This window comes from Chlorocebus sabaeus, chromosome 23, assembly GCF_047675955.1.
Source record: "Chlorocebus sabaeus isolate Y175 chromosome 23, mChlSab1.0.hap1, whole genome shotgun sequence".
In the NCBI taxonomy this organism is placed as follows: Eukaryota; Metazoa; Chordata; class Mammalia; order Primates; family Cercopithecidae; genus Chlorocebus; species Chlorocebus sabaeus.
The window spans coordinates 57,317,620-57,342,120 of record NC_132926.1 but is presented as its reverse complement, the minus strand read 5'-3'; the positions used below and the strand labels follow the sequence as shown (position 1 = coordinate 57,342,120).

At 40.3% G+C, this 24,501-nt stretch overlaps 1 protein-coding gene across 4 annotated transcripts in view; it reads right to left on the bottom strand.

The window, feature by feature from the left end:
- The window catches only part of ZNF608 (zinc finger protein 608), a 113,067-nt gene that overhangs the window by 24,332 nt on the left and 64,234 nt on the right, over positions 1-24,501 (bottom strand). The window lies entirely within an intron of this gene.

Below are 24,501 nucleotides of genomic sequence, written 5' to 3'. Positions count from 1 at the left end.
AGCTGAAGAAGGGAAGGAGATGCCAAAATGCTATGAATTCCACACTCAGAAATGCCGCCGGTGGCTAGCCCTCCCGCATTCCTTCCAGGTGAAGCAAACTCGGTTATGCGCATCTACACTAATTATCCCACACTGCTGGTGACCAGGCTTACTATAAAGGTGGCCTATCTGTCTTTTAGAATCTTCAGGCCTACCAATTCCAACCTGAGGGACTTCTTTTATTATTTCTATACCCACTGTCAATTTCAACCAATGTAAAAGTTATCTTTCCTAACCCATCCATTGTTGAAAGCAAATGTTTCCTCTGACTACTCAGTAGTAAAGTCAACTGAGAAAGGCAGTTCTAAATCACTGAAGCCTCATCTCTGGACTGTTTCAGGGTAAGAAACCTCATTTCATGTTTTCAGGAACAGCTACAGCTAACTGAATGCCTGACATTGGTCAAAATTACAAAAGGCAAAATTAAAGCTCCCCAGTACCGTGACAACAGAAACGAGACCCTGCAGCGAGGCTCTGGGGATGCAGATGGACGGAGCAGGTTAAACGTGAACTCATCTTTCCAGTTCCCACCTGGACCCACCAGTTTTCTCGACAGCACTCAAGAGGCTGCCTTCCCACCCTCCCCCATTCCACATTCCAAAGTTCTTATCTTTCAGGGAAGAAGAAAAAAAAAAAAAAAAGCCCCACAGAGTTACAAGTATTTCAATAACGTGCTTAGAGACCAGCTCTTTTCTGTAAACAAGCCTAATGAAGTGTGACTAATAGTGCTCTCCTCCAGCACAGGGAAGGTAAAAGGGCCTTTGTTAGCACTTACTGGAGCAAAGTCGTCATTTTGCTGGAGCAGAACAAAACTTAGCTGGTCATTGATTGACCAGCCTGCTCCGTGTCACTGCTTTACTGTCTATTTCTATATACTCTGTGTGTAAATACGTGTGTTTACGCAGACACGGAGATCGTCTGTACACACACAGTCACACACAGCCAGCTAACTGTTCTCTGCAAACAGGATGAAGGGCTCAAGGCATCTAACTGAAATCTAATTCCTCTCCGATATTTGTATCTCTTCTAGTCCTTGATATCACCTAACGTTTCTCTCCATGTTGTCAGTACCATGACCTCAGTTTCAGGGCCTGTAACCGATGCTCCCCATGGACACTTAATAGTTTCCGAAGTCACTCTGATTTAACCTGACCTGGTTATTACATTCTAGAGGTGATTTTGTTTCTTCATGAATTCAAAATCGCTGCTGTTTCCTTTCCCCATTTCACTGATCAATTCCGAAACTCCTGAAATTTGGCTCCAGATGTTAACTGCTAAATAAATATTTCATGATTAAATTATCTTCTTCAATTAACATTTGTCTTAAGTATTATTAATATACACAGCAGCGATGTTAGCAGGAAGATCTGAAGTTGGCTCTGACTTCTTTCTTGGATGGCTGAGGAGGAATTCAAGTCAAAACCTGCTTTCCTTGCGAATCTGAGCACAAATTTCCGTATAAATTATTGACTGCACTTTGGCCTCGTCTGAAACATTAGCCCCACAGGCTGATAAGTTCTGACCCCAGGTGGCACATCAGCCCTCTCAGAAGAGGCAGGAACATTAGTGCTTCGCACTGGGGACTAAGGCGTGTGAGCCAATCAATCACGCTCTCTGACAGCTTTTACTGCCTCTGTGCATTAGGCCCAAGTCAACCTCCAAGACTCCTATTGTTCACATTATTCTCTTATTCTCTGCTCTGATGAAGTTAGGGTTAAGTCCAAGGCTTTAGCCAGAGAAAGGCTATTGTTAGTAACTCAGTCTTTATTGACTCTGACCTGTAGGGCAGCCGACTTCAAGTCTTTTCCAGAAAGTAATGCACTGTTAATTGCTGCTCATTGTCAGGGTGTGCCTTATACACCTCTCTTCACTGAAAGAAAACCTGACCAAATATTTCAGCATCCTCGCAGGTTGCCTTGTAATTCTCTCAAGAGTTACAGACACACACAGACACACACACACACACATACACACACACACAGACACACACACTTCTAGACAAAAATCTGATTTGTACTTGCCACGGTCCCTGAACCAGTAAATCTAATACCAATGCAAACAGAATGTTTGGCTGGACAATGCTAACACTTGGGGGTTGGCACTTGGAACAATAAATAAATTTTTTCATGGCAAATATCTGTGGGGATTAGTATATAGGGCAGGAAAATGCCTGATGGAAGAATGAGGTAGAAACCTGTTTTTCCTTCTGATGTCCTTTGCTTAAAATAACTAAAGATCTTTTTCAGCGGAAACTGGTAGCTCTATTTGTGAGCAGCCAGCAACAGACTGGATAGCCTCAGGGTGAAGAGTACAGCATTCCACTCAGGCTTCCTTTGAAGAAATTCAGCACTCTAAAGGGGTGGCAGAATTATTGGTCCAAAGGCTTTCTGGTTTTCTTTGAAAGCGAAAACAGGCAGCCCATTATCTCTTCTTACCCAAACAGGCCTCTCAGGGGAGACAGGAGGGAAAGGCCAGTGGTGTGGCTGTAGAAGGTACACACCAGAGCGTCCAGGTCTGCTGCTCACTGCACCAGGGACACAGACCCGGCCTACCACACAGCACGCACCAAACCCGCCCCACCCCGCAAAACCTTGCTGTTCAAAGTGGTGAACGACAGGCTAGAATGTGAATGCTTCAACGGCGGAAGCACATGTTGACATTTTGGAAATCAAATTTCTTGGGTTCAGGGAAAAAGCACAAAAATCAAATGATTTGGTTTTATACACAGCTTTCGATTGAGAAATTTTCAGCCACAAAAGACTTTGACATTTAGCCAAAGTATTAGGCTATTAATACTTTATTTAGTACATCTCAGCATATGAATTAGTATATATGAATTAGTGCACATTTTCCCAAACCAGTGAGCAGAAAGCCATTTTAAATTCTGTTCCATTTGTGTGCTGGATAATGGATTGACTCTTAAGATATGTGAAAGTAATACTAAATTTGATAAGCTTTCCAAAAAGGCGCTGGTTAGGAGAACAATGCTTTCTGTCTTGATAAAGTCTCCTAGTGCGGCCGATTACATTTTCTGGTGCCATTCAGTTCAACTTAATTTTAATATTAGAGAGAATTAGATCAAGGAAACCTAAAATTTGCAATTAACCTTTTTCCTTTACATTGTAGTCCTGTATCTGCAGCTTAAATTTTTAACAAATCCTTAAATTTTTTTCTTTTTTTTTTTTTTTTTTTTGAGACGGAGTCTCACTCTGTCACCCAGGCTGGAGTGCAGTGGCGCGATCTCGGCTCACTGCAAGCTCTGCCGCCTCCTGGGTTCATGCCATTCTCCTGCCTCAGCCTCCCGAGTAGCTGGGACTACAGGCGCCCGCCACCACGCCCGGCTAATTTTTTTGTATTTTTAGTAGAGACAGGGTTTCACCGTGTTCGCCAGGATGGTCTCGATCTCCTGACCTCATGATCCGCCTGTCTCGGCCTCCCAAAGTGCTGAGATTACAGGCGTGAGCCACCGCGCCCGGCCCAAATCCTTAATTTTTAACAAACAAGAATGCAACATCACAGCACATTAAGCTCATAAATACGATGGGCTAACAGGGCCAAAACGTATTTTGTAAAGTACTCAAAACAAAATGGAATAGCCTGTTCTTATATAAATGAACTTTCTTGAGTAGTCCTATTTCTTACAGCCTAGAAATAAGTTAGGAAACAATTCAGAGGGAAAAAAACTAAAATATTCAAGTAGCTGCTGAAAAAAGACAGACTACAAATTTTAAGTCTTGAATTAATAAAGATGGAAACTGCAGGGGGTCAGAATTGAAATCACTAAAAATTGTAAGCCTGTGGATAAACTGAACTCAAGACCTGCTCACTGAATCTTGGTAGAGTTGAATTTGGGGCCTCCTCTGAATCTTAAAAGAAAGCAATTCAAAACTAATAAGCATTATTTTACACACTAGGCAGTTAACATTTTTGTTACTGTCCCCAGGGGATAAAGACAGAAAGTAAATATTAGGAACATTGATTGAGTGCTTTGCTACATGTAGGTCGCAAGAATGAGTGTTTTTATACAGCTTATCTCATTCATTCCTCAGAGCCTGTGTGTCAGGTTCTTTTATTATTGCTATTTTACTGATGAGCAAATTAACTCTTGGAAAGCTTAACTGGCTGACTTGCCCCAGGTCAGAAAGTCAGAGATTTGGAGCACAGGCAGTCTGACTTCTGATACCATACTTCTAAACACACTGTATAAGTTTACATAAACGTATTTATAAATAACACAGTGTCATGAAGGAACTATTGTGCATGTATGGATGGGGACCCACACGGCTAAGGTCTTCTCAATGATGACAGTAGTATGCTGGAGGCATGTGCTGCAGGTGGCAAGCATCTCTTCTCAATATCATGTTCAGTGACATCACACTGGAAACTTGAAACTGACCACAGTGGTGATATAATCACCACAGAAAACAACAAATGTTACAAATCAGGGCTCTCCCACTGCAACTCCCACCCAAGTCAGTTGTTAAATACTTATTGGCACACCAATGGTTATAAATTTAATTTGCTGAACTGCCATGCTTCAATCACATGAAATACTAAAATAAATAAAAGTACAACAGAGTCAAAAGAGCTCCTGTATTATAATTATGTTCCCCAGTCAAATATAAAAATAAAAACTGGAAAGGTGAAAATTGTTCATCAGTTGATATCGCCTAAGTGAAGGAGCCCATCTCAGTTGTTTCTTTCCATTTTTAAAATAATCTAATAACAGTAGAGCTGTAAACAATTTGGTTTCATGTATTTCTGTTTTTTATTAGAAATTTTTGTGGATAAGTAATCTCACAGGTTAAAGAAATCAGGAACCTTCCTCTGAGATCTCAGTAGCCATCCAGTTTTATTGAACTATTACAAAAGCAATTGATGAGGTACATTTGTCGCTCACCTGATGCAGAAGCTCTAAACGCAGCCCATAACGTGCCCAGCCACGGTAGATTCAGACTGTTGGTCTCTCCCACTACTCCTTGCAGTTTAATGAACGGTCTATCCAACAAATCTCCTCCCAATAGCCTGCCAGTGGTTATTCTCCCAGACTCTGGGCCCCAAAGAGAGATTTGTCATTGCTTAAAATAAATTTTACAGATGTAATAGATAAAGGCAATAAAGAAAACAGAGCTTTTATAAAACAAAGTTGACAGAGCAGAAAGCTATCTGTCCATAATGGGCACGTACATTTGTGCGTACTAGGTTGCTTGTGTGTACCAAAGGGAAATAGACAATGAAGGTTAGGAGGCATGAAATGACAGCCTTCTTTGCCTTTCAGGGAACGTAAATTTTATTCACTGAATGTAAATCTTAAGGCCATAGTTTTCAATCTGCATGTGTGATCACCAGAAATTGATTTCAAAGAGATATAAAATTATTTAACATGTTGCTTGGCAATGCAAATCCTAGGCTACATAGTCAAGATTGTCAATAGTAGAAAATTCAGTTGATGTTTCCTGTTGTGATCCTTGTTGGGACAGATTATTTTCATCTGCCTTTTGGTGACTGCGCCACTACTGGATGCAATCTGTGTCCTCAAGTGGCCCGTTGCTTCTAATAGGCACTTCCCTTGTACTAGCTGAAATACTAAAAGATAATTTTCTTTCCCAGTGTGCTTTAGGGTACCTCATGCTCTCCAAATAATACAAATAGAGTAGTTTCTTTTAAAATGCCAGTTCTTTAGGCTACTAGAAATCATATACCTGGTTCCTAATACAAGGGAAAGAAATGGAAAGAAAAACACGTCAATTTTCTTGCCTTCATAATATAGCAAAGGCACATTCCCCACCCCAGCCCCGGAAGACTGGTAACTCAATTTGACTACTTTTATCACAACTCAAATGATCAAAATACAAACTGGGTTTACTGTGTGTGTGTGTGTGTGTGTGTGTGTGTTTAATCTGTTTAACAATTTTGGCCTTTAATGCTTAACCCTAGTTAATTAAATTAGCCTATTTTTATGTAGAGATATATTTTAAAATAGAAACTTAGTAAATATGTAGAAATCCCAGTATGCAAACATATGTTCTATAAAACAGAACACAAAATATTAAAAACATTTAATACAAATTGTCATTCTAAAAACACATGGTCACAATAACCAACAATGTGGGTGCCTGGAATCAACATATGAGTAAATATGGTCAGTGTAGATGCAGAAGGTATCCTCGGGAGCAGCAGATTACAGAGATGTAAATTTTCATCTACTTAATATAAATTAGCAATTCAATTCAAAGTAAAAATGAACTGCCTGATCCCTGAGTGCAGGAAGTATTTAAGATCAGCTCTTCAAGGTAACATCTACTTAGACTACATTCACAACCCCAGTCATTACCTTCAAGATATAAACTTACTGGTATGGGTTTGGAAGTTAGGATGGCAGGAGGAATGGCAGGGGGCAAGAAATATCTTTTACAAAGCATTTACACATGAAGCACTGATTCCAACTACATGTCCTGTAGTTTAATTCCATCTGATCCCAGAGGAAAGCGGCTTCTGATAATCAGTGAAACTGGGCTCCTGGGGACAGAGTGTTCATTCTGTGCAGGCCCTGCACTGCATTCATCCCCTGAACACAGCTTCCTCCCACCCCCATCATCACTGTGGCTGGAAGGAAACAAGTGGCAACATCAACACCATTGTTGATAACTGTGAGAAGATCCACAAGTAGCAGGGTCTTCTATGCTGAAATTCCGAATTATAGACAGCATGCTAATGACAGACACCCCTCTGTCTCTGCCTAGAACAAATATTACAACACTGGGAATTGCACTTTTGTTTGTTTAACAAGTAGATATCGTGCTATGTTAGGCACTACTCAAAATGTCTTCCGAATATTAACTCTTTTAATCCTCCTAACCACCCAAAGAGGAAGTACTATATGAGAGTATCTCTACTGTACAGCCGAGGTACAAAGAAGGCAATAAGTAACTGCCCAACATCACATAGGCAGTAATCTGTGGAACTGGGAAATGGAACCAAGGGTGGATGGCTCCAGTTTGTGACAATTACTCAATATTTCCTTGTAGAAGACACTGGTGCAAAGAGAGTGAACAGAAGACTCCTGGCCCTCAACTAAGAGGTTTGCCTCTTGCTCTAGTTGGTCAGGGTGCTAAATATACATGACAAGGTACGTAAATTACACAATAAGCTTCACCATATCACATCTAGAACTCATATAAAATAAATACCAACAAGCAAGCAACAAAAGCCAGGCATGGTGGCTCATGCCTGTAATACCAGTACTTTGGGAGGCCGAGGCAGGAGGATTCACTTGAGGTCGGGGGTTTGAGACCAGCCTAATCAACATACAGAGACCCTGACTATGCTTAAAACAAAACAAAACAAAACAAAACAAAAAAATATATATATAGCCGGATGTAGTGGCATGCACCTATAGTTCCAGCTACTTACAAGGCTGAGACCAGAGGATCGCTTGAGCCTTGAGGCAATCGAGGCTGCAGTGAGGTATGATAATGCTACCCTGCCTCAAAACAAAACAAAACAAAACAAAAAACAAAACACACACACACACAAAATCACAGAATTTTCAAGCACAAAAGAATCTTGGAGACCACTTATTCCATATTTGTCCTCCTTATCAAGAAGGAAACTGGGGCCCAGAGAGGTTAAATGGCTAGTCCTGGGCCCTAAAACTAATTGGAACAGAGCCAAAAACAGAGCCCAAAGCACAATTGGATCTCTAACTTTCTTCTCTTCCAGTGATCCTTTGCCTCCACCTAGCAGCCTCTAGGGTAGGTGGCCGTCAGGACGCCAGTTGCCTGGCTCTCAGCACTTCTCCAGTAAGCATAATGTTCCTTTAACACCCACCACACAGCTGGGAGGCCTGGCCCACACCCAGGAGCCTTTTGGGAATTTTGCCCCAGTGAGACTAACACAAAGCTAAGTGATTAGAAACTGCTTTGGAGAATAGGGAGTTCAAGACAAGACTTCCTTGAGGTCTGGGTAAAGAAGGGGCCAATGCACTGAGCAATAACCAAAGTCCTGCAGTTGGTGACACAGGAAGCAATTCATTTAATCAATCATTCAACCAATTCATTTAATCCTAAACTTCCTAATTAGCAAGACAGCCAAACCCAAATGTCTCAAATTTATGGCACATAAAGTAATTGAAGAGAATGAACCAGAAGACTACCTATTGCAAAGGGCATACTGCTAAAATATAACTCATTTAGCACCACATTTAGTGCACCGAGAAGAAAAAAAAAAATCAGATTGAGCAGTACTGACTTTACTGCCTCTGGTAAATATGACCATAGACTTCCCGGGATAGCACCTTGATAAGACAGGAACAAGTGGTAGACAAGAATGAGCCTGGTGACTCAGCATCCCTCACTGAAATCACATTACAAAATAGAGTTTATCTAAACTTACATTGCAAGCCTGTTGCTCTACTTGCTTCATTTTATCACAAGGCTTACGTAGCCACTCTGGCTGAAAGGTTGGGGGGGCTGCATCCTCAGAGGCACACTGTCTGTGCTTTCCACAATGGAAGAAGAGATATTCTCAGGATGGCATCAGCCACCACACGGACTGCTCTCATAGAGATGGTTCAGCACCCAGGGACCTGACGGGAACAGTGGGCAGCATGTAATACAGTACTCAAACCAAATGGGCTGTCCCTGCCAAGTGAACGATATAGGCTGCAAGGTATTAGCTTGTTCCAAATGTTAAGAATCAGGGTTCCATTTTTGAAGGAACTATAGCGTAGGTTTCAGAACCTGGGTCCCTGGTTCAAAAAAATCCATGAATCCCGTCTCCCAAACACACACACACACACACACACACACACACACACACACACACTCCTGGAGGATGGTATAGATGGGTTTCATACCTAGGCTTATCAGACTCCTCTGTTTTCCCAAACTCACCAGATGATAAAAATACCCCTGAGTGCTTATTACAGATACTAATCCCTAGCTCTCCCCTAAGGATCCAAGGTGATTCTTATCAGAGCCACTAGGCTAACAGACTTTAAAGAAAAATGTGTGTCATACAAACTAAGAGACACATGAACTGCGTTGAGTTTTTCCAGGAAAGAAATGGGGAATGATGAATTTGATTAATTACTTTCCAGTATTTTGGGGACTGGGTTGCAGGTGGGAGTAGGGTGTATTTGACTATTCCTTTAGAAGTCACTAAGGAGCCTGGAACAAGGCTGAGAGGCTTTTTATCTGCCTGAGCCCTATGACAGGAGTATTAATACAACAGCTTTACTTGGTTTAAAGAAAGAATTATTTCACCACCCACACTAATCTCTTCTGGCAAGGAGCAGTATTCTGCTGTGGCTACTCACAAAAGATGATGGAGCCCAGCAATCCTTTCTTTGTAGAGATAGAGGGGAATCTGGGACTTTTCAAAATATTAATATAATCTCACTTATTAAGATAAAATGATGTGCTAAATAAAGCACTGGAAATTTTCACAAGTGCAGCTATCTATCCTTTTTTTTTTTTAATGGAAAAGCTCTATAAATAAGAGTGCCCATTTTCACATCATTGCCTAAAATATGAACATCTTGATATGCTATGTAATTGTGTGCTATTTTACCAGAAGTCAAATAACTGGACCAGTCACCATGCAAGATAAAATAAATTGTAGCTTAGAATAAAAAACCAATAGCAAGGCTAGCTTCTTCCTTGTCGTAGGCATGGATCCTCTGCCAAGGATGCCTGTGTATGACGGTAAGTGTGCCTGAGGGTAACTCCTAACTCCATCTAATCACCCTACTTTAGAATCAGTTAACCAGTACACTTTTCATTAAGTTTATCAAAGGCCCTTTCTTTTCTTTTAAAACTATAAGAGACAGAGACAGAGAAAGAAAGGAACAGAGGCAAACACGCTTGCCTTTTCTATACCGTTCCATCACACAAAACCCTTCTTGTGAGGTCTTCAAAAATAACAATTCAGCAAAAAGTGACAGCAGAGCAACCACTGGGTCAGCCCTTATAAGTCCTTTTCAAAAAGCTGCTTTCAGTGAATCAATTTTCAATGTTGTTTCAGTTATTCTTAGACAGAAAACTTTCTACCCCCTCCCCTTCTCCTTTGGAAATTTGGTAACCATAGTTTCTGTATCCTGCTGAGACTTGATATGTAGAGCTGTATTCTACCTGCTATTAAGCTGCTGATAGCAGTGTTTCTGTTGCAATTTATGAGCAATGTCAGCTGAAGGCAGAGAGTATTGTACACACTATATTTTCCCAGCTGGAGATCTCCGTGAATGGAAAGCAAAAACATGAATACACATGCACTGTGGGCTTGAGGGAATAAAACGGCAGAAAAGAGTCAGCAGGCTAAAATCAGGTGGGTGGTCCTGATTATAAACCAAGTAGATAATAAAATATTCAAAGGAAGCTCTAACTAAATGGTCCAGAATAGAGACACACAATATAAAGAGAAGCCCAGAGAGGTCTTTTCTTGGCTGTGTATCTCCTGCCCAATTCCTGGATCAGTAATGTGCCAAGACTCACCTTGCCACCTGGGGTTTTAAATAACTCACCATATCCAAAAGGTCATTTGAAACCACAAAAACAAATCCCATTCCACATTAAGTTTCTAATAACTGCTACAGCACATGGTGAGAACACCAGATTTAATTTCTCAACCTTCTCTTCTAAATGTGTCTACCCACACAGTACCTCAAGAGTCAAATTTATCTCTTTTCCCTTAAACGAAAAGATTTTCTATGGAGAAAGAAACTAGGCTTATCTTTGGGGCTAAGAAACAGGCACATCATACTGTCCTGGGGCTTCTCTCTTTTTTTTTTTTTTTTTTTTTTCCTGAGACAGGGTCTCGCCCCAGAGTGCGGTGGCAGGATGACATCACAACCTACTGCAGGCTCAACCTCCTGGGCTCAGGCCATCCTTCCAGCTCAGCCTCCCGAGTAGCTGGGAGTACAGGCATGAGCCACCACGCCTGGCTAAATTTTTTTTTTTTTTAAATTATTATTATTATTTTTTTGAGACGGAGTCTCACTCTGTCGCCCAGGCTGAGAGTGCAGTGGCGCAATCTCGGCTCACTGCAAGCTCCGCCTCCCGGGTTCATGCCATTCTCCTGCCTCAGCCTCCCAAGTAGCTGGGACTACAGGCGCCCGCCACCTCACCCAGATAGTTTTTTTTTTTTTTTTTTGGATTTTTTTAGTAGAGAAGGGTTTTCACCGTGTTAGCCAGGATGGTGTATATCTCCTGACCTCGTGATCCGCCCGTCTCGGCCTCCCAAAGTGCTGGGATTACAGGCTTGAGCCACCACGCCCGGCCGCCTGGCTAATTTTCAAAATTTTTGGAAGAGATGGGGTCTCCCTATGTTGCCCAGGCTGGTCTCAAACTCCTGGGCTCAAGTGATCCACCTGCTTCAGCCTCCCAAAGTGTTGGGATTACAGGCGTAAGCCACTGTGCCCAGCCCCCTTGGGCTTCTTTATCATGAAGTACACAGAAAAGGTAACAGGCCTCAGAGAAGCCCAACTCTACAGAGAAAAAAAAAAAATCAAATAATGAATCAAGAAAGTATCCAGCAAAAGCATTTTTAAAGTCATTCTTTTCCTAAGAATTCTACTGAGAAATACAACATAAAATATTAATAGGCACCTAGTTAAATAAACTTGATTTAACTCTCTCTCAGCCAAATATAATACAGAACTGGTTTGTCTGTGTCAGTGGTTTCCAATCCTAGTGCTCATTAATTATAAGGGAGGTTTTATTTCATTTTGTTTTTAAATAACCACAGCATGGCTGACTCCAAAATATTGTGATTTGGTTGATCTGGATCCCAAAGACCACTTATTAAAAAAAGGAATTCTTATGTTTAACCAGAGTTGAAAACCACTGGCCTATGCTCTTCCTCCATGGAAATAATGAATCTCTAAAGAACTAATAAACTAATCTAACTATGCCCTCGATTACCTCAGTAAGGCTAAGTTGACTGGGAAACAGGAAAACTGTCTCCTGATGTTAAATGAAAAATGCATACAAAATGAATAATTACAAAAAGCAAACGGACCTTCACTTATTTTCACCGGAACATAGTTTGTTTCTCAAGTAACACTGGAACAGATCTTCAATCTAGGTGTTCAACTGTCTTTCTAATCAAAATTTAGTGTTTTGATTCAGACACTCATCTCATAGTACCAATATAAAATAAAAATACTGAGCCTATTAAATTTACCAAGCACAGAGCTAAATCAGGGGAAAAGTGATTACCAATTAAAGAGCAACATAAAGTTCTTTGAAGGAACAGCCTTTTGATGTTACTGTCTCAAATGCTAAAAGGCAAAAATCTCAGATCTTAACCTTGTTCAGAGAAAGTCCAGAGAAAACAAGTATGTCTCCTAAAACTTCTTTCATCGGAAAAAAGTATGAGCCCAAGTCAGTTATCATAGGCTTGTAGTGAGTATGCGGTGACAACAGTAAGGTCCTACTAAATTAAGGTGACTCTCAAAGAAACAGGAAAAAAGGGGAACTGCAGTGGGCTGGCTATTCTCAAACTGCAGGAAAAAACATAACCCGAAAGACTGGGTACATGCAATTAATACATTTCTGGAGCCTCCAATAGCCAGTGAAGGGGCCTAACTTAACTGTGAGGTCCCAGCACCCACCCTGCATCCCTACCATCAGTATGAGCACAGTTTGTGCATCCTTTCAAATGGATTCAGCACAAAGCTGCAAATGCTCGTTATTATTATACTAAGTGTACTTAACTCATACCAGGAGAACTTTCTCCTACGAGAGATTGAAATCTTACAAATGATTAGAAACACCAGACCGTATGATGGTTATAGATAGAAATACAGATACGCAGATCTCCCACTCTCAATTATTATGCAATTAGTTAACCAGTTGGTGGATTAAGCAGTTTGTACATTTTTTTGGACGCTGTAAAACATTTATACTTATCCTCCAACCACAAGATGATCTTAAACTTTTAATTTCTTTCCTAGTAAAAAAAAATGTATAGACATTCTTACACAATGCTGGGCACATAATAGAATTCAATAGATGCTATTGAACGAGCTCAGTTTTTCATCTTTGTTTTTTTTTTATTTCTCTTTTTTAATATAATACTATATATGAGTATGTCCTTAAAACAAAAATCATGAAAACAAAAGAGTTAAACACAAACCAGACAACAGCTCAAAATTCAAAAAAGCCTAAATAGAATATGGAGTAGGGGGGAATAAACCTTACATATAATAAGACTTCTCATCAGTTTTGACGCATATTCCTATTATCAAATGTTTATCTCTAAATCAGCTATTCATTTCAAGGATATATATACAGCATGTAGTTTATGATCATTTAACGATAGAAAGAAATTATAATTGTTTCTTGACATGGCATAATTTGATGCCTGTTGCTGCTTATATACATTTTCCCTAAATATGAAAGTTTTTTTAAAATTATTCAAAAGATAGTATGTGCTTGCAAAGCAAGTTTCTCTGCTCAGAGGCAAACCAGGTAAATTATGAGAAAATTCACTCATAAAGATAATAATTCTAGAAGTGGAATATTTACTGGGCCATGTTCTCCAAACTTGCATTATCATAAAAATCATTGTGGAGCTTGGCATTCCTCTGAACATTCTTCTGTAGATTCTGGTGTGGTATCCAGGAATCTGCATTTTAGCAAGCACCACACATTATAGGTAAATTGAATGATCAGGTAAAGTCAGACAAGGGCTAACCTATCTGTGTCTGGTACTATGTTCAAAGAGCCCACAATTTAGTGTAATGGTTCAAAAACTGCTGCACGTTGGAATCAACTGGGTGGCTTTTAAGCTTTGATGCCCATCCCCATTCAAATCAAATCCTGTGGAAGTGGGGCCCAAATATCAGTACGTTTTAACCTGCCTAGGTGATTCCAGTGGATGGTCACACTGGTGAACTAATCTTCCAGCCTAGTTTAGTGGTTCTCAGTCCTCACTGCTCATCAGAGTAACTTGTAGGAAGTTATAAACTAACTCATTTAAAAAAAAAAAAAAAAAAAAAAAAATGCATAGACTGCACATTAAACCAATTGAATCAGAATATTTGACCATTAGGACTTAGTCAATGCATTTTTTTTTTTGCTAAGTTCCTAAAATGATTTTGTGTGTTTGTTTTGCTTTGAGACAGAGTCTCCCTCTATCACCTAGTGTGGAGTGCTATGGTATAATCATAGCTCACAGCAGCCTCAAACTCCTAGGCTCAAGCAATCCTCCCACCTCAGCCTCCTGAGTAGCTTGGACTACATGTATGCACCACCATGCCTGGCTAATTTTTTTATTCTATTATTGTAGAGACAGGATCTTACTTTGTTGCCCAGGTTGGTCTTGAACTCCTGGACTTAAGTGATCTTCTGCCTCACCTCCCCAAATGCTAGAATTACAGGGGTGAGCCACCACACCCAGCCCTAAAATGACTTTAATATGCAGTCCAGATTGAGAAGAATGGGCCTAATCGATTCTAAGGTTAATCAAAAGTATTTAAAAGTATTTACCCAAACACGCTTTCTCTGCAAGGCACATGACTATGTTTGCCAAATACAACAACAAATTAAAAACAAATAAATTAAAAACAAAACAGTCTCTCCTTTGAAGGAGACTGCAACTCAGCTGGTCAGATAATAATACACCCTGATGAAAAAACAAGAGGATATTACAGGGTATCAGCGAAGGTGAAATTTACAGAAGGCTCAATACCTAAGTGCTAAGGAGAAAACTAAAAATGTTATTAGTAAGTTTCTAGTACATGTTAGCTAAGTGACTAATCATTCAAACGTGTGCAAATGCTTGAGAAAAATTACTCAAGCTGACTTGGAGGTCATGGATTTGAAATACAAAGTCTTCCAGAGCCTTCCAACCTGACTGATCCTTTTCTATTTGAAGACTATTTTCTTCCTGCAGGAAAATGTATAAAAAACACTTTCAATCCAACTTCCCTTCACAAACATTTAAGGCTAGTACAGCCAGTGGCAGTTTAGGTATCAACACATTCTCAAAATACTGTTTCCATTTTTTAAAGCAATATTGTATCCCTTAACATTTTGTGTTTATCAAATCCTTAATCTCATTTTACAGACAGAAAAATAAGGCCTAAGGAGTTTGATCACTTGTTTAAAAGACTCTTGTCCCTATCAGGATTCATTCCATGAGACTACAGTCATCTTTTTTTTTTTTTTTTTTTTTTAGAAATACCCTTAATCTATCTGTTATTTAAGGGAAATTTATTTTCTCCATCCATTTTTATGCTCTGCCCCCTCACAGCGTTAGGCACTTCTAGGTGCTTGGAATACAGTAGTGGACAAGACAGACTCCATGCTCACATGGGGCAAGAGAGATAATAACCAAGCAAGCAGCTATAATTTTAGGTACTTAATCCTTGATGAAAATAAGGCAAAGGTTTAGGGAGTAATAGGAGAGAGACTATTTTAGAAAAGGGAGTCAAGAAAGGCCTTTCTGGGAGGTAGTATCTGTGCCAAGAGCTGAAAGACATGAGACAGCTGGCCACGCAAAGGCCCGCTGGCAGCGAGGAGATGGGCTGCAGAAGTAGAGATGTAGCATTCTACTTGTTCAACAAAGCCTGTCTCAGAAGACATACTTGAAAAATGGTACATATTTATTGAGAACTTAGTGTGTTCTCAACATTAAATGAAGTCAAAGAGATGTCATCAAAGGCCTTTGGTGAATGCTACTGGAGAGAAGTAACCAGAGAAGCCTAGAGCCATCTGAGGGGCGAGTGCACACAATAAACAATAAATGCTCTGTGATCCCAAGAAGGAGAGGTGAATGCAGCATATGGAAATGAAGTAGGCACTTCTTGGAGGTTTTCTTTTCCTTCTGTTTATCTTTCTGATCTTAAAATTCCATTGGACTCTTCAAGCTGTAGTTTTAACAAATATTAATGAAATGCATTTTGCAGAAGCAATGACTTATCTAGACCGCTATTAAGAGCAGACAAACAAAGCTCCTGTTCCTTTATACTATTGCGTAAATACGGAACTTTCTTTGAAGTGTGTAATAAATGGTCATTTTATAATCTATAATACCTAAAATATTTTGACGTACCCTGTTAGCAAAACAAATCTTTAAAAAAAAAAATAGCAGTACACTATTTAAAGTAGATTGGTTTGTTTAACAATTGGCTTAGATATCAGGAGAAAGTGTGTGAAATAGTAAAGAACTGGCCACAATCCAAAAATCCATGGGCACAAGAATGGATAAATAATAATGGTATATTCAAACAACGTGATGCAGCATTGACAATGAACTCATGCTTCATGTTGAGTGAAAAAAGCAAGTTGGAAAATATACTATATATGATTCCATTTATGCAAAGTGCAAAGCCATGCAAAACTGAGCAATGTATTATTTAGGACTGTAGAAGTATATGATAAAACATGGGAATAAAAACCATAAAATTCAGGATAGCGGCTATGTAGGGAGGGCAAGAAGCAGAATAGGGTTAAGGAAGGATCACTGAGGGGTTAAAAAGGTCCTGAAAATGAAATTTTCAATTACTTAATCTAGTGATAGGAAATATATGTTTGCTTTCATGCTGTTTTTTTATATCTTATGCAAATGTTTTAAAATATTATTTTGCATATATATTCAATGCTTAATGAGACAAGATTTTAACTGATTTAGGAAGAACTCAGATCTTTACCCAGATACATTCATGCTTGTTTCACATTTGTCTATAAATTCCTTTTCTTAAGCTTAAATTTAACATCCTTTCTTGCATTTATTTTGGTGAACACAGCCTGAAGAAAAAGAAAAGTAATCCCCCCTTTTGAAAGGGAAAACATCTTAAAACACAAAGTAGATTGTGAATGAAAACAGTTTTCCCCTGAGGAGCCATGGGAAACTGGAGCAAGAACTCTCCTCTTCAACTGAACAGAGTCTAAGGTGTCCTGATCTGTTTGACATGGGACACAGCACAGGGTCTGTAAGGAACACTGAAGCAACATTCACATACAAGGGTGTACTTTGCAGGAAACCAAGGATTAATTTTCCCAAGGCTCACAGGCAAGTACTTCCAAAAAAGGGAAAAATACAACTATTACATATCCGTGCAAATCAAAATTCATAGAACAGTGGCAGGCAGCCAACCCAACTATTTCAGGTCTGCTCTCCCATCTGCTTGGCCTGTTAACTGTCGGAAAATACAAGCAAATCGCTTCTTCTGCAACTAATTCTCAATAGGGCTCCTAAAAACCAGACTCCATGATGCAACTTTAATAAGACAGAACAGCTTATTATGATCAATAGAGCAAAGCCTTCCAGCAGTTGCAGAGCCAAAAGCTAGCTCAAATGCCTCTTCGCTGGACACGGAGCACGAACACCACCCTTGCCCAGCACTGCAGAAGGCCCCGAGCCAGAAACACTCAGACACCAGGAAGCAGCTCTCAGTCCTTATTCCTCTCTGCAGATGAACCCAAAGGCATTCTCATCCTGCTAGATTTTATTAGCCCCAATATATGGTAATTAATTTACTGCAGGCTCTTAATTCATAAATGGATCAAATAAAGCCTTACATGGCTTTTGGCAGCCAACCCTTACTAAATTATGGTGACTAGAAGTTTGTTCAAATGCTGCCCGTAAGTCAGCCCCTTCAGCTTGTAAAGTTCAATTAGAGAGTTCTTAGCTTATTGTGTGCCTTAAAGCTTCAAAGAAGGCATTATTCATGCCTTTTCCACTGCCAAAAAAGGAAAGCTGGCAATGAAGCAATTCCTAGAATGTTGATCCAGGCATTACCAAGAAATCTTAAAACTTCAACTCTCAGTACCCAACACTTTGAGACAAAAATCCCAGCAAATTGTAATAGACTAAAATTAATCTAATTAACTATGGAAATCCACAAAATAATGAAACGGCTGACTAAGAATGCACAAACAGAACCACCTGGCAGAGTTTCTTTTTCTACATTCCCCTTCTAAGTGCCACTGATAGGTTCCTGTAAATGTAGTCTAAACAGACGGGAGACTTAACCAGAGGCCAGAAAAGGACAACTTGGAACTGTCATTCCCACCACAATGGGCTGCCATTCCGTTCCCATGCTCACATCTAGACTGGCAGGCAAAGCCAGGGGTGTCACTTGCCAAAGGTTTGAGTCTGACGAGCATTTTCTGAGGGTGCGTGTGAGTTGATGTGTGTTTCCTTTGTATGCTGTCTACTTCTGCCAGGGCTAATGACAGCTCTGCCCAGGGCCCATGAGCCAAAAGCTTTCCCCTCTGATTCTTCCTTTCCCAGCAGGTAAGTGACTGGACTCTAGTGCTCCTTCCTGTGGGCTGTTCTGTGGTTGCCCTCAGATATGAAAAAAGATGGGTGTATTTTCCCAAGAGTACACCATTAAGTCAGAAAAGTCCTGGGCAACAAATCTCCAGGTCTGTCTGCAAAAAGAAGAATTTAGTCCTGCCAGCTCAGTAAACACCCCGGCCTTTCTTATTCCTGTGCGGCAGACTTACATGAAGGAGGAAGAAAACAATTCCACTGCGAGCTACTGCCGGGGAGGCCAAGGCTCTAAATCTCCTTGAAGCTGAAAACAAATTAGCAGCTTTGCCTGCATCAAGCCGGCCATCTGAAAGGAGGCTCCTTTTCACTCCAGCATTACAAACTGTGCTTCTTGAAGATAACACTTTTAAGGATATAAAAAGGTTTCCTTCAGTTTACTGCCTGTCACCTATTGACTCAACTGGCAGAACAGCACGGACTCCATGCAACAAGGTCCCTCTGAGTGTCTGTGTAGGACTTGAGCAACATGGGAGGCAGTGGGGACAGAAGTGGCAAGATTGTTTTCAGTCAGGTTGAAGTCAAGTCATGAGTTCTCTTGACTTCCTTCTCTCTCCCTCCCTCCCTCCCTTCCTTCCTTCAGACAACACATATTTATTGGTAATTGCCAACGTACTGGGCACTGGGGCTACATTCATGGACAAGAGAGAGAAAAATCCCTGCCTCAGAATAAGATATCAATGTGATGTTTAAAATCACCTTTTACAGTCTCCACTCAAGGAAGGCAGGCAAGTACCTTTTATTATTCTGAAGTAGGTGGACTAAAGGAAAAAGTACCTTTCTAGGCTGAGAAGAAAAACTTGAAAATACAGGTGACTGAATGTGCTTTGGTTAAGTGAGCAGAGTGCTTTGGAGCTCTGGGGAATACACCCTGCCCCGTGGCTTGGTTTTACCATAGAACATAGCAGTGTACCTTGGTTTTAATGAGTGTCTTCCACACATCTGTCCCTTGTAGAAGGAAAATGCTTACGAGATCTGTCTTTTCCTAGGACTCTGATTCTTAGAAGTGCAGGTATTAAAGGGCTGGTCAACATTGAAAGAATTTGTGAAAAATCAGCTTGGCGAACAGCTCATGTTGATAAGTAAAGATAAAGACAGAGCTCAAGCCCAAGATAATGATCTGGCAAGGACCCATAAGGGAGGGAGGTAGGGCTGGGCTGGGGGGAGTCTGGCCATTCATATGCTGCTGATTTAAGTCCCAAGCTTATAGCCTTCTGAAAACCAAGCATCACTGAAGCCACATTTGGGGGAAAAAAAAAAAAAAGGCCAAGCAAACCACAATAATGATAAATTAAATGACTAGATCTCTGTAGAAGGATAATCATGATGGCACATTCCAAATTGACTGAAATTTTCTCAATTTCAGGTCATGAAATAAATGATGGCCATGAAGAAATTACAACAAAGAAACTTAAAGCTCTAAAAATTTTCTCATTTGTAAAATGGGGATGATATTATACCCACTAAAAAAAAAAAAAGAGGATTTCAGTCATAGTTTATAAAGTTTAGTTTATAAAGTTTATATAATGAAGACTGAATGCTTCACTCTCTTTTTTTCCAAAATTGGCAGCAAGAAAGTTGGTTGCCAGGAAATCAGTGAAGTCTTTTTGGGGGAAAACTGATAAAAGCAAGAAAAAAGGAATATGGGAATTGCAACTCTACAGAATTCCAGAATATGGGAATTGCAACTCTACAGAAATAATTGATCCAGGTCTTCAGTTCTACTGAAGCATGTAGAAAGAAGTTCAAACTAGCTTCTCAGCACACCACTCATAGAAGCAGACAGCCAATGGTCATAGGCATTTGAGGAAAGTCTCCAACATAAAATACAGATGACAAATCACACACATACACAAAAAAGAGAGGAATTAAAAGCAATGCTGACAATAAAAAGAAGAAGAAAAGCTAATTAAATATCTGCAGAGAAATAAGGAGATGCTTCATTCATGAAACTAGAATAGAAGGCTTTTTAAGAGAGCAATGCCAATAACCAAAATAGAAAATAAAAAGCTTTTAGAAATTAAAAACGATATGGGGGAAATGAAAACACAAAGATAAATTCAAAAAACTCTCCCAACAGAAAATACAAACTGCATATAAACCAGAGTTTTGAAAAAGGAGAAAGATCAGAAAAGAAGAAGATTGGTACAGGAAGTTCAACTTCTACATAAAAAGAGTTCCAGAAAGAGACAGCATGGAAATGGAAATTAATCCTTTCCAAAGAAATACATCTATAACATTTCCAAAACTACAAGACTTGAGTTTTCAACGAGAGGACCAAACTCAGAACAACAGATTAAAAAAGAATCCTAGGCCGGGCGCAGTGACTCACACCTGTAATCCCAATACTTTGGGAGGCCAAGGCAGGCGGATCACTTGAGGTCAGCAGTTCAAGACCAGCCTGGCCAACATGGTGAAACCCCATCTCTACTAAACATACCCAAAAAAGTTAGCCGGGCGTGGTGGTGGGCACCAAGAGGCTGAGGCAGGAGAATCACTTGAACTGGGGAGGCAAAGCTGCGGTGAGCCGAGATTGCGCCACTGCACTCTATCCTGGGTGACAGAGACTCCATCTCAAAAAAAAGAGAGAGAGAAAAAGAAACCTAGCAACTCCGGAGGCTGAGCTGGGAGCATCACTTGAGACCAGGAGTTCAAGACTACCTTTAAACTCCTAGGAAGATCCCATCTCTACAAAAAAATAGAAAAAAAGAAATGAGCCTAGCATGTTGGCACATGACTGTAAGTCCCAGCTACTTGAAAGCCTGAGACAGGACAATCCCTTGAGGTCGGGAATTTGTGGCTATAGTGTACTAGGACCATGCTACTCACTCTAGCCCAGGTGAAAGAACAAGTTCCTGACTCTAAAAAAAGACTCATGCTAAGGGATGCCATTGACATATGTCAGAATACTAGAAACGAAGAAAAGATGAAAGTTTCTGGGGTGGAGCAATAGGTATCAAATACAAGATCTGAAATCAGGAATGGCATTGGCCTCCTCAGAGACAACACTGGGGAGCTTAAAGCAAAGGAGCATAATCTTCAGAAGTCTGAAGAAAAATGATTTTCAACCAATTCTTCATGTAACCACATTATCAATCAAGCATGAAGGTAGAAGAAATTTTTATGCATTACATTTTTTAAGCATCTGAGCTTTCAAAATTTTTACTTCCCATGAATACTTATCTTTTCCTTTCTTTTTTTTTTTTTTTTTTTAGACTGAGTTTCACTCTTATGTCCCAGGCTAGAGTGCAATGGCACGATCTCGGCTCACTGCAACCTCCGCCTTCCAGGTTCCAGTGATTCTCCTACCTCAGCCTCCTGAGTAGCTAGGACTACAGGCGCCTGCCACCAAACCCAGCTAATTTTTGTACTTTTAGTAGAGACGGGGTTTCTCCATGTTGGCCAGCCTGGTCTCAAACTCCTGACCTCAGGTGATCCACCCGCCTCAGCCTCCCAAAGTGCTGGGATTACAGGCGTGAGCCACCGTGCCTGGCCTACCATTAATCCTTTTTTAGGATGCTATTTGAAAATGGGCACCACCAAAATGAAGGGATGGACCAACAGAGATGAGTCAGGAAATAGGGTATCCAACATAAGAGGCAATGACATCTTCAGAATAGTATACAAGAGACATTTCAGATTTTTATAGCTATGAATAATGCCTAAGCAATCAGTCCAGATTGGAGAAGGTCAGAAAACTCTGGGAGAGGCCGGGCGCGGTGGCTCACGCTTGTAATCCCAGCACTTTGGGAGGCCGAGGCGTGAAACCCCGTCTCTACTAAATACACAAAAAATTAGCCAGGTGTGGTGGCGGGCGCCTGTAGTCCCAGCTACTTGGAGAGGCTGAGGCAGGAGAATGGCGTGAAACCGGGAGGCAGAGCTTGCAGTGAGCCGAGATTGCGCCACTGCACTCCAGCCTGCGCAACAGAGACAGACTCCGTCTCAAAAAAAAGAGAAAACTCTGGGAGAATATATTCCAAAAGATAAAATGTATAGAACTTATACTTGGTGTATTTCAATATACTGAGATGCAAATTTATAATTCTGGCATGACAGTTAATGGTGAATCAGTGTGGATGTACAGAACACTAAGCCAACAAAAAAATAAGTTAATTATTAACTCAGGGAAAGAGTTGGATTAGAAAAGGTAATCGTAGAACATGGCTGTGCTGTAGTCGTAATGTAAACGCTGAATAGTGACCTAACCATAATTACTTGTGGTGGGCAGTCTCATAATTACTTGTGATGGCCCCTGATGACACTGCCTCTTGGCATTCACACTCTTGTGTGATGCCCTCCCCTGAGTGTGGGCTGAACTTACTTATAATGAACATAAGTATAACAGAAGTAATGAGCTATCATTTCTAACATTAAGTTATTCAAAGACTGAATCCCATTTTGGGTGCTCTCTCTCTCTCTCTCTCCCCCTCTCTGATCTTGCTGGGAAGCAAGCTGCCATGTTGTGAGCAGTCCTATGGAGAGGCCCAGGTGGCATAGCACGTGGAGTTGCCGGTGAGGAATTAATGCCTGCCAAAAACCATGTAAGGAAGCTTAGAAGTGGCTCCTTCATCTCCACTGGACGGCGTCTTCAGCTTACAGTAGCACCTACAACTTGACTGAAACCTTCTGAGACAATCTGAGCCAGAGGCACCCGCTAAGTTGCTCCCAGATTCCTGACCCATGGAAACTGTGGGATATGTTTGTTGTTTTAAGGTACTGTTGTCTAGAATAATTTGTTACATAGCCATGAAGAGCTCATAACTCATAATTATATTGGAAGTACGGGTGGTGGTAAAATATATTTGTGTTGGAGGAAAGGGTGAGTAAGGGAGCTAAATCATTACCTTCCATAATAAAAAGTTACTATAAAATACCTAAAACTGAAAAATAAATCAAGAAACACCCATATAAACATGTGTTTTCAAAATATAGAGGAAAATGCCAGCCCAAAGTGTTTTGTGAGTTGCCTCTGGAAAGTAGAAACTGGGTGAAGGGAAAGGTGAACTACGAAACTACTGTTCTTTGTTACAGGCCTTGTAGAGCTATGTGGCTCTTTAAACTATATACATACATAACCTGAATAAAAGTTAAAAAGAAAATTCAACTACATTTATGTGTTAACTCTCGTGCATCCAATAAATTCTGTATTTCACAGTGGTCTTTTGAGCATTCTAAGAAATCTTAATACAAGGTATATATAAGTGGCACTAGAAGTCATTGGATGTGGTACAGGCACGTTAGACCAGGGGTTCCAAAACCTGCTAATGAAACTGGTAAGACTCTACCTCTTAGGAATCTTATTAGATAATGTCTTTAATGGGTTCATTCTTCTTTGGAGTGTATCAGAGCATAAAATAAGTGTCAGCCTACTCAAACCAGATCCCGCTTTACTTGCAGAAGTGCTACTAGTTTAATAAATGATGGGAGTAAATAGAGTCCTAGAAATAGATCTGTTTTTGGAGACTCAAGTCATGGCTACTCGTTCAACAGGACTTCTTCACACTATGGGTAATGCCATCAGGGCCGAGTATTTGCTAAGAATTTTGTTTAGAATCCTTTAAGTCTGAAATGATGCTGGCATGAAGAACACCTTAAGATCTTTACCACTCCTTTGCTACCTGATTCTGCCATGAAGAACACTGTAATATCTTAACACTCCTTGGCTACCTGAATTTCAGGTATCTTCAAGAGATTATGTACTCCAACATCCACCCCTTCTCTGTATACCTGAGGAAAGTGAGGCCAGAGCCAAGAAAACACAAACAGAGGGTGCGAAAAGGGAGGTTACAGCTCCGTTCTCTTGATACCTGATCCAGTGCTTTTTTCCAGGGTTCTTCTTTTCCCTTGTACCTTATCAAGCTTACCCATTAAGTCCTAAGGTATTTCCGAACTACATCATACTTAGCTTATATATAATGCATTAGTTTTCACCGTGAATGGGGGATATTGTCACCAAAAGGAGAGGACGCAACAAAAATACTCTGAAAGAACTTCGTTAGGTCATTATATATACATATATTTTTATAACAAATGGGTGTGGTGCGAAGTGAGAGTTCCCAACAGAAGTTCACTAGTTACTTAGTTTTCCTTTTCCTTTTAACTGGACTCCTTTTTCCCTTGTTTTAAAACAAGTACACTATAGTAACCTCAAAGTTAGAGCAACCACGCCATTTTGTTTTA